At 37.4% G+C, this 12187-nt stretch overlaps 1 protein-coding gene and 1 pseudogene across 1 annotated transcript in view; both read right to left on the bottom strand.

Moving 5' to 3' along the window:
- The window catches only part of KIF4A (kinesin family member 4A), a 236359-nt gene that overhangs the window by 173408 nt on the left and 50764 nt on the right, over positions 1–12187 (bottom strand). The window lies entirely within an intron of this gene.
- LOC102828307 lies at positions 5145–5661 on the bottom strand (annotated as a pseudogene).

The following is a 12187-nucleotide window of genomic DNA, read 5'->3' as shown; positions in this document are numbered from 1 at the left end:
AAGAAAAAAACAGCCACCCAAGAATCTTCTACCCAGCAAAACTGTCAATCAAATATGATGGTGTAATCAAAACATTCCAGGATAAGCAGAAGGTAAGGGATTTTGCCAAAGCCAACCCTGCTTTGAAAAACATCCTAAAGGAAGTTCTGTGGACTGAGAACCAACAAGAACACATAACAACTACAGCAAAAAAATAATTTATAGCAATAAATACACAAAACCAAAGTAAAGAATGAATCAAAATCGGACATTAACACAACATCTCCAATAGTTAGAAAAAAACCAGCAAAGTAAGCCTACTGTCACCAGAGGAAAAGAAATAACAAACATAAGAGCAGAAATAAATGAATTAGAAAAAATAAAAAGAACAGAACAAATAAGAAGTTGGTTCTCTGAAAGGATTAATAAGATGGACAAATCACTGGCAATTCTAACAGAAGGAAAGAGTAAGAAACAATCAGGGTGACTTCGCAACAGAACCAAAGGATAATAGCAGAATACTATGAAGAGTTGTTCACCAATAAAATTGAAAATCTAGAAGAAATGGATAATTTTTAGAAAAACACGATTTAACTGAACAAAGTTAAGTAGAAAACTTGAACAGGCCAATAACAAATGAAGAAATTGATCCAGCCATTAAGAAAAGACCAACAAAAGAAAGTCTAGGCCCAGATGGATTTCATTGGTGAATTTTACCAAACATTCAGATAATGTTTATGAGGGTTGGAAGGGAGGGGAGTAATTCACTGACTAGAGGGTTGACACATGTTAGCTCAGGTGACAGGGAGGTTGGCAAAAGAATGATGAAGATAAGTGAAAACAGAGGAAGGTATGCAAGGGCTAACAAGGATAGAGGTAAATAGTGATACATATACAACCTTGAAACAACAATGTTGTGTGCGTAGAAACATGGATTGGGACATAGGTTGAATGGGTAAAGGAGGAAGAATGGGATTTAAAAAAAAAAAGTATGAGACACAGAGTCTTGCCTTCCTGGCTTCTAAAGAACATTCTGGCTATACTTCTTCCAACACAGATTTGTTTGGTTTTCTGGCTGTTAAGAAATATAGAGAAACTATTTAGAACAAGGAAATTACTATCACAAAAGTCAGGAGAATGCATGGTTACTTCTATAAATCAGGAGATTGGAATGGTTATGAGTTGGGTCACTGTGAGTTGGAACCGACTCCACAGCATGGTCATACACATATACACACAGATGTAAAACAGGGAATCTGTTTGTAATCTGAGAGGGGTACATATAGGGCTTTTAAGGGTCCTAGAAAGGTTTTCTTTTTAATCTGAGTGACAGTTACATGGGTTTTCATCTTATAATACTGCAACTACTTATTGGAATCCTGATGTGTTGCTGTAGAATAAGCACTGGACGGCTAACTGCAAGGTCAGCGATTAAAACCAAACAGCTTCTCCTTGGAAACCCTATACAAGGGTCGCTATGAGTCTAAGCGAATCAGTGGCACTTAACAACAAAAGATACAGGATTTTTGTAAGTTACTATATGTGTATCTCACCAAAGAAACATAACTAAGAAGGAATAACATGTGCTGTTAAACAACATAAACTTTTTTTTGGTGGAGTTTGATTCTAAAAGTAAGGAGATAGGAGGATTGAAGGAATTTGTGTACCTAGGTTCACTGAAACACGTGTGCAAGTCTATTCATATCAGCACTATTTAAAATAGCCCCAAATTGGAAATTACCCAAATGTCCATCAACAGAAGAAAGGATAAACAAATTATGGAACATTCACCCATGTAATACTAAATAGTAAGGAAAACGAATGAATTACAAGTATATACATTAACAAGGATGACTCTGACAAGTATATTCTTGTTCTCACCTCCATAGTTATGATAGTCAGATTAGCAAAAGAAAAAATATACAGGATGCCCAGTTTAATTTGCAGTTCATATAAACAGTGAATAATTTTTAACAAAAGTATGTCCCATACAAATGTTCTTTGCTATTTATCAGAAATTCAAATTCTCTCTCTTATGCACATATAGTGAGGAGATCAAAGATAAAGAAGTTAATTAACCTATTTTTTTTTCCATCTAGTAAATGCATGTTGAATAAAAAGTAGACAGACACATGGGAATATATATTGCATGAGAGCTGGAACTCAACAGGACTAGCTTGTTTGTCCAGGTCTTGCAAGTTTTCTGCCTTTGAAAAGGTAGTCTTACTACATTTCTATCTTTCCTTTGAGGAAAAATGTTCTTTGACAGGTACATTACACAGGTACTAGCTTTTACAGGTTTTACTAGAAACTTTTTAATTAAAATAAAACAAATACAAACTAACCTATGACTGGAAGTCTGTCCAGTGACCGGGTACCCTTTGGGGAAGAAAATAACTAAAACAGGACACAAGCAAACCTTCTGAGATGCTTGTAATATTCTGTTTCATGATCTGTGTGCTAGTTTACATGGGTGTATTCACTTTATGAACATTCATCAAGTTGTTTAATTATGATTTGGGTATTTTTCTATTTGTATATTATAGTTCAATTAAATAATCTATTATCTATGAGCGTGCTGCGAGCCTTAAGGTCAGCGGTTCGAAACTACCAGCCGCTCCGCGGGAGAAAGATGAGGCTTTCTACTCCCGTAAAGATTTACACCCTCGGAAACCCTGTACAGGGTCGCTATGGGTCGGAACCGACTCGACGGCACTTAACAACAACAACAATGAGCAATATAGTTATATTTATCTGGCAATGACCTGAATATATATTATATACAAAATCACAACAAAAAATAGGATTAAGCTAAGCATGAAATGTACAGAACCTTCACTCTCTGAAAGGAGAAAAATACTTTGAATAGACCATTTAATCAGCAATATAATTCATCAATAAATATAAACTACCTCTTGTCTGTCAGTTTGTCAGATGGCTTGGTGATGATCCATACAGTCAAAAATCTTTGTATAGTCAATGAAGCACAGGTAAACATCTTGCTGGTATTTTATGCTTTCAACCAAGATCCACCTGGCATCAGCAATGATATCCTTCGTCCCATGTCCTCATTTGAATCTGTTTTGAATCTCTGGCAGTTCCTTGTAAATGCACTGTTGCAGCCATTTTTAAGTTCTCTTTAGCAAACGTTTATTTGCATGTGATGGTAATGATATTGTCCAAATGGTTACGAATCGGGCTGTTAATCTCACAGTCAGCAGTTCGAAACTACCAGCTGTTCCACGGGAGAAAGATGAGGCTTTCTGCTCCCGTAAAGTTTTACAGCCTCGGAAACCCTGTTCAGGGTCGCTATGAGTCGGAACCGACTACCCGGCACATAACAACAACAATGATCTCCGCATTCCATTGGGTCGCCTCTTTGTAATGGACACAAATATAAATCTTTTCCAGTCAATTGGCCAGATAGCTGTCTTCCAAATTTATTGGTATAGACGAGTAAGCCTCTAGTGCTGCTTCAGTTTATTGAAAGATTTCAATTTGTATTCCATTAACTTCCAGAGTCTTGTTCTTTGCCAATTCCTTCAGTGTACCTAGTACTTCTTCTTTCAGTATCTTTGGCTCTTGAAATGGTTGAACACTGAGCATTGACAGTGACTCTATATTTCTTCCTTCTTCTTTTAAGGTTTTTTTTCTGCATTTCATTATTTATTTAGATGTTTAAACTCTCACAACTAGGTTTTTACAAACTAGTGAACACTGACAAATTATTTCTTCCAGAGAACTATAACAATCCCATACAGTATAAATATATGATTGAACTAACATTAATACATATCACCATTTTATCAATTACATAATAAAACAAGTTATAAAACATTAAGTTACACAATTCAAAAGGCATATGAAAATTAAGAGTGTGCTCAATTCATTAGCAGAAACCCACGTGTTTTTTACAAGAGAGATGGGAAAATGGGGGAAAAAAATCACACTTGAAACAAAAATAAGATGGTTAACAACTTCCATTCGATGAAAAAGTGACAATAACAAAGCATCTCTAACTCTTAAAAATATTTACTAATTTAAAGAGCACATTCTACACGTTCTGTACAAGACTAAGGCAACATTTTCCAAAAAATATTTAATAGTCCACTTCCATTCTTTATTCAGGTCCTCCCTGTTAAGTTGCACCCCAAAATACAAACATTAAATTACCTGTAAACCTTTTTTCTTTGGTTTGCAAACATTAAAGATATTGGTTCTATACAATGTAGGTTTTCCAAAATGAAATTTATAGAAAGAAATTAAATTATCACTGCTAAGACTTGGTAAAAAATTCAAGAAAAATCAGTGGTTAAGCAAACCTGATGTATATTGTTACGAATGTGGGAGATGTAAATACAATCTGAGCAGGCAAATAACCATATGGGTTCTATTTTTAATGTATGAAATGACTGAAGTAATAAACCACATACAGGTCTAATGTTCATAGTTCCTACGATTGTTGAGTTTCTGTATGATACTAAAAATATAAAAGGATTGCTTCTCTAGAAACCCAGTCGAAGACACCTCCTCATTTCTTCCTTTTTCTTAAGCATCTCTACACTGGAGAGCAAGTTTCAGAGTTTCTTTTGACTTTCATTTTGGTCTTTTTCTTCTTTCTTATACACTGATGTAGTCAATTTGGTTTCTGTGTATTCCATCTGGTGAGGTTCATGTGTATTGTTGTTGTTTATTATGGTAAAATTCTATTATAGGATTTATGGCATTGTTTCTATCACTGAGGCCATACGTTATAACTACTGATTTTTCTTCGTTTCCCACTTTCACATTCTAGTCACCAGTAATTATCAAAGTTGTTTGATTACAGAGTTGATAAATCAATTATGGATAATAAAAATATCTATACACAAGGACTGTGCTAGGTATTTTGGCCCTTAATCACACTAAATTTCTTATATATTGATAAAATTCTGGCATGGTACAAATAATATGTATATTTTAAATGCTGAACAGTAAGAAACCTTTGTTAAATGTCCAGATAGGCTGATCATAACTCAAACATGGAGACCACAATTCTGTCAATTTTTCACTCTATGGAAGTTTTATTACACTTATCCACCAAGCTAATATGTTGGTAAATATGCATGAAAAACGAGTTCCTGTCTCAAGTTCCACTTCCAAAGTAGTGCCATCAGACATCCATTTTATTGAATGCAACAGGTGTTTCTATGTCCATTGGAGTCTTTGAAATACAGGCACATTTTAGGGTGATACTTCTCCAAATACAAAAGTTGCTTGCTATTAAAAACTTCACACCGCTTTTGTTTTATGAATTATACAGCATCTTAATATTTCATTTCACCTTCAATTAATGCTAGGGCAACAAGCACTGGAGCTCTCCTAAGTCCTGCAACACAATGAACACCAATACAACCACCAGGTTCTTCATGAAACTTAATTTTTACAAGAGTGAACCAGTCATCAACAATCTGGTTGGATGGCAGTGCACCATCATCAAAAGGTCAATCAGGAACATGGATGCCTTCTTTTTCCACAAGAGCAGTATCATAAGTTACTTCACATATTCTAATAATTATTGTGGCAATTCCATAGTAAGTTCCTCTATAAATTTGTTTATGGTAGCATTGGATTGTGTGTAATAAGAAGTTTCATGCTCTTGTGTGTGATTTCCACAGGAGTTAAACAGTTCCTTTGAGCCATGTTAATTCAGTTAAAAAAAAAAACTTTAATTATAACTAGGGTTATAATTTTAAAAAGTGAATATAGAAATGATGTAAAGAAACTTAGATCTGTTTCAAAATATTCTATTTGTAAATATCAGTACTTTGAGTAGGGTGCTGGAAGTAATGGAAAATAAAATGAATCTCCTAACAGGAAGCAACATTTCTTCAATCCAGTAATACTGAGGCAACAGAAAGGAAGTGCACTGAGGTTTACCCCATCCAGGTCGGAACTGTTGAAAACTGCTCTGTGGATTTCAATTCAACACTTCATTGTCCAGGATAACTACTCTGATGGGGGTTTCTTGGTGGAGTAGTAATGATTTTCTACAGTTCACTTGTTGCACAGCAGTCATGCTGCACCTGGCAGTAATTTCCATTTAGAAATTCCATAAATGTGTGACCAAGAACATCAAAGAACTCTGCCACAGTATTCTTCCTTTCTTGGAGTTAATAGGTTGATCCAGTGTTTCTGATGATCAAAGAAACCAGGAGAAAACTCTGCAATTTGTTGCTTCACCTGCAGGCCTCCAAAATTCTAACCTGAGACTTGAATTTTTTTCTTCAGTTATTTCAGCTCATTAAAATGCTTGACTTTGTTTTCTAGAATTGCCCTTTGAAAGTTTCTGTTCAGAGATTTTGCCTCCTCGTTATTTCCATTTGTTTTAGCATCTCTATGCTGCAAAGGAAGATTCAGAGACTCTTCTCACATCCATTATGGTATTTTGCTTCTTTATGACCTTTTGTTTTCTTCCTGTATGATATTCTTTTTTTAAATATATATTTTAAATGATTTATTGTGAATTATGTGATAGTTTACATGGGAGAACATTAGTTTTACATTCATCCTATCATATATTGTTTCCTGGCCATGCATCATCAGCCAACCAAAAGGGTATACCCTGCAAGCCTTTTCCCCGGTCGTCAGCACAGAGTCCCTCTCCTTCTCTGGGTCTAAAGTCCCCAGCCGCTCCATCTCTCCATGTCATCGTCTCTGCCTCCGTCTCTGGCATCACTGTGTCTCTGGGTAGGGTCCCTCTCGCCTCTCTTCTCCCTTGATGGTCCCAAGGACCTCCACTCCTAGACTGCAAAGTTAATTGCTCCTCTACTTGCTACAAAACGTCTACCTTTACATTTCTGACCCTCACAATCAGTCCTGATAACAATGATTCACTATTGTATCACAAGAGATCTATCTGCATTTCCTTTCATCAGCCCCGGCTAGACAGATTGGATACTACTCAGTGGAGATCCTACCTTCCTCTACACCCTCTGGATCTAGGTTACCTCTTGAAAGCTTGTAAGCCAGTGACTTCTTGCCTTTGTAGCCCTCCACTTTGGGTAGCAATGTCCAAGTTGGCCATCTCTGTCTACTCTGTGTATGGAGGGGGTGGGAATGATCCTTGCTGTAAAGATTTGTTCCCTCTTTTGAGCTACTGCATCCATAGGTGTAGGTCAAGTTCATCAAACTGTACAAGATTACTCTTTTTTTCTTCTTCTTTCTTCTTCTAGTTGAGCTCTGATCATCCGGTCATTGAAGCCAGGTCAAGTGGGTATTATCTGCAAGTGTGGGTATTCTTGTGCATATGCTCTCTCTTCTTATCAGCTGGATGTTTCACTCTCCACTCTAGTCCTCTGTGGCTATGTCACTGACTCTGGGCCCAACAGTACCCGGGTCTTGCCACACTGCTGGCCAACCAGGTCTCGACCCGGGTTCACAGGAGTCTATTGAACGTTGTAGAGCTTAGGTCACAGCTTCCCTGCTGGTTTTCCCTCACTTCCCCTTATCGGTGACAAATGTGATCATCAATCAGAGCGTGTATTCTCACTGAGTTTTAGTCTTGGAAGGAGGTTTGTTTTGAGGGGACCCGACTACTTGCCTTGATGTCTCCTGTGCGAGCAACTTAACTTGTTCTTGTAGTAATCAGTTGGTCTATTTTTCCTGTTAGTCTTTCTTTCAAGAAGTATTTTCTGTTCTTCTAGCCACTCCAGGCTGGTCTACCCATCCTTTCAAGTGGAAATTTCCCACCTCTGAAGATTCTGGATGCAGAGGCTTCACAGGAAGCCTCCTTCACTGGGCACATTGTAGCCCCATTTTAGGTACTTTATGATATTCTTGATGTCATCCCACAACTCTTCTGGTCTCCAGTCATTAGTGTATAATTCATCAAATATAGTCTTAAGATGATCTCTAAATTCAGGTGGGATATGTTCAAAGTCATAGTTTGGCTCTAGTAAACTTACTTTAATTTTTTCAGCTTCAGCCTGAACTTGCATATGAGCAATTGATGGTCTGTTCCACAGTCTATCGCTGACCTTGTTTTGGCTGATATTATAGAGCGAGCTTTTCCACCATATCTTTCCACAGATGTAGTCAATTTGATTTCTGTGTTTTCCATCTAGGTCGTCTTTTATGTTGTTTAAAAAAGGTATTTGCAATGAATAAATCATTGGTCTTGCAAAATTCTACCATGCGATCTCCAGCATTGTTTCTATCACCAAGGACATATTTTCCAACTACTGATCCTTCCTCTGTTTCCAATATTTGCATCCAATCGTCAGTGATTATCAATACATCTTGATTGCATGTTTGATCAATTTCAGACTGAAGATGTTGGTAGAATTCTTCAATCTCATCACCACTGGCTTTAGCAGTAGGTGCATAAAAATTGAATAATAGTAATATTAACTGGTCTTCCTTGTAGGTGTATGGATATTATCCTATCACAAATAGCATTATGCTTCAAGACAGACTTTGAAATGTTCTTTTTAATGATGCATGTGATGCCATTCCTCTTCAATTTGTCATTCCTGGGATAGAAAACCATGTGATTATAAGATTCAAAATAGCCAATACGACTCCATGTCAGCTCACCAATGCCTTGGGCATAGATTTTCATGAGTTCCATTTCACTTTTGACAAATTCCAATTATCCTAGATTCAAACTTCATACATTCCATGTTCCAATTATTAATAGATGTTTACAGCTGCTTCTCCTCATTTTGAGTTGTGTCCCATCAGCAAATGAAGGTCCCGAAAGTTTTACTCCATTCAGGTCATAACAGTCAATTCTACTTTGAGACAGCTGATGTCCATTCATTTTTTTGAGTGCCTTCCAACACGAAGGGCTCATCTTCCCACATTATACCTGAAGATTTTCTGGTGCTGTTCATTTTTCAACATTTGATATTCTGGGACTATCTGACAGTGTTCCACACTTATTCATAAGGTTTTCAGTAGCTAAACATTTAGTAGTAGTTCGCCTCTCCATCTCTTATTCTGGAACATCAGCTGAAACCTGTCTAACATGGGTGACCTTGTTGGTACTTAAAATACCGGTGGCATAGCTTCCAGCATCATAGCAAGATGCTAAGTCACCACTGTATAACAAACTGACGAGTGGTAGAAGCATTATATATAGAGAAATACATGTTTATTGGAGTCCTGGTGTGGCAATGTAGGATCAGCACTGAACTACTAACCACAAAGTTGGCAGTTAGAACTCACCAGCCACACCTTGGAAATTCTATACAGGTTCGCTATGAATCAGAACTAACTCAACAACACTGAACAACATGTGTATATTATTGTGAACCACAAGGTCATCAGTTCAAACCCACTGGGTGCTCCTTAGAAAACCTATACAGGGTTGGTAAGAGTCAGAAATGACTTAAGGGCACTTAAGAAAAACAAATGTATATATGCACATGCACCAGGAATTATGCTACAATGTGATATGTGGAGGCATATATTCAAATTACTTTAAGTTTACAAATTTTCATTAAAATAAATCATTAAAAAATTTCTGCATCTGTAGGATAAGCACTGGACTGCTAACCACAAGATCGGTGGTTCTAACGCACCTCAGAAACCCTACAGAGGGTCGCTATGACTTGGAACCGACTTGATGGCACTTAATAACAAGAGCAAATATCATTTAAGGAGTCCTGGTAATGCATTAGGTTGTGCTGTGCTGCTAACCAAAAGGTTGTCAGTTGGAATCTACCAACCCACTCTATGGGAGAAATATGGAGCAGTCTGCTAACAAAGATTTATAGCTTTGGAAATGATATTGAGCAGTTCTACTCTACTTTAGGGTCACTTTGAGTCAGAATCAACTTAAAGACAGTGGATGTAGTTTTGAGTTTGGAAATAGAATTAGTTTTCTTTTAAAAACCAGAAATAAACGTTTTTGTATGACATCCTTCTCCAACGATTGTTTCCTCCGGACAATATGTCCAAAGTAGGAGAGACGAAGCTTAGCCATCCTGGCCTCCAAGGAGCACTCTGGCTGCACGTCTTCCAAAACAGATCTATTGGTTCTTTTGGCAGTCCATGGCACTTTCAGTATTCTCCTCCAACACCACAACTCAAAGACATCAATTCTTCTACGATCCTCCTTATTCACTGTCCAGCTTTCGCATCCTTATGAGGCTATTGAAAACGCAATGGCCTGGGTCAGGCGCACCCTAGTCCTCAAGAAATCCTATATAGGGTTGGTATAAGTCAGAAATGACTCCACGGCACATAACCATAACCACCACCACCATCATTTCGAAGAATATGTAGAAAATTGAAGTCTCATAAATCAATTGTTGATATTGTTAAGTACCATTGAGTTAATTCTTACTCATAGCTTCCCTGTATAGGGTTTCTGAGGAGCAGCTGGTGGGTTTCAAGCACTGACCTAGTGGTTAGCAGTTCCGTGCTTGTCCTACAGTGGCACACCAGAAAACCCTGATACATTGATTGTTGTTGTTAAGTGTCATTGAGTCAGTTCCGATGGATAGTGATCTTATATAGAGTTTCCAAGGAGCAGCTGGTGAGTTTGAACTGATGATCTTGTGATTCAAACCCACCTTTCAGTTAAGTGCTTATCCCACATCACACCAGGACTCCCATACATGACAATTGGGTGTAAATGGTACAATTATCTTGGAGAACTGTTAGGCAGTATCTTATAAAGTTAAGCATACAACTGTCCTCTTACACCTCCAGGTATGTATCCAAAAGAATAATTTATGTTCACAAAAACACCTTTATATGGCAGGACAGCTTATTCAAAATAGTGAAAATGGGGAATGAAATTCCATCATCAGGAGACTAGAAAAACAAATAGTATATGCAATAGTGCTCAGCAGTACAAAAGAACAAATTAATAATTAAAGCAAGAACATAGAAAAATCTCAAAAGAAAAAAAAATTATGTTGAGTAAATGAAGTCTGGAACAAAACTAAAAAATAAACCAAAACAATATGATTCCATTTATAGGAAGTCTTGTTGCTGTTATTAGGTGCCATCGAGTCGGCAGTGACTCATACTGACCCTATGCACAACAGAACAAAACACTGCCCAATCCTGAGCCACAATTGTTGCCATGCTTGAGCCCATTGATGCTGCCACTTTGCCAATCCATCTTGCTGGGGGTCTTCCTCTTTTTCTCTGACCCTCCACCTTACCAAACATGATACCCTTCTCCAGTGCTTGGTCCTTCCTGACAATATGTACGAAGGATGAGAGACGAAGTTTGGCTATCCTGGTCTCCAAGGAGCACTCTAGCTGTACTTCTTCCAACACAGATCTGTTGGTTCTTTTGGCAGCCCATGGCACGTTCAACATTCTCCTCCAACACCATACCTCAAAAGCATCAATTCTTCTGCGGTCTTCCTTATTCACTGTCCAGCTTTCAAATGCATATGACGTGATTGACAATATTTTCAATAGGAAGTCTAAGCACACTTAAAAATAATCTAAGGTAACAAAAGTCAGAAAGTAGTTGCTTAGGGTGGAGTAAGTAAGGCTTAATCACTGGAAAAGGACACAAGGGAATTTATGGTAGAGATGGAAATGTTTTATATGGTTTACTGGGTGGTGGTTATATGAGTGAATATAATTATAAAAATTCATCAACTTCAGCATTTAAAAGATATCCAATATATTGTATGCATAAGAAGAAGCACACCCAAAATATGAAAAGATCAACAAAGTTAAAAAACTGAGACTGAGAAAAATGTACACAATAAAGTAACAAAGGATTAATAAACATTATATACAAAAAATTCCTACCAATCAACAAGAACAAAATTAAGCAAAGGGTATGAATAGGCAATTCACAAAAATGGAAAGAAAAATGGCCAATAATGAGAAAAGGTGTTCAGTCTCGCAGTAATCAGGGAAATTAGAATATGCAAGAGCTAACCAAAAAATGGATGAAAATTTAAAAAAACACAAATAATCTCCAATATTGTCAGCAGTTAAAAGGAAACACATAGGAGAACAAACAAGATGGCGGATCGGGTGGATGTATAGCAGAGAGCTCCCACAACAACAACACAGAATACCCGACCAAGCAGGCTCAGGGGATGGTCCCAGAACTCTGAACCACATATAAAGGAATACTTAGAAGGTTGAAAGGTTCACAGCTGGGGGAATTTGTGGCAGAAGCAAGAAATCTATTGCTTTCTAGTCCAGGACGCTCGGCTGCTCCAGGAGCCGCCATCTTGGG

This window comes from Chrysochloris asiatica, unplaced genomic scaffold, assembly GCF_000296735.1.
Source record: "Chrysochloris asiatica unplaced genomic scaffold, ChrAsi1.0 scaffold00118, whole genome shotgun sequence".
NCBI lineage: Eukaryota > Metazoa > Chordata > Mammalia > Afrosoricida > Chrysochloridae > Chrysochloris > Chrysochloris asiatica.
Note: the sequence above shows the minus strand (reverse complement) of the source record. Positions and strands in the feature narration are given on the sequence as shown.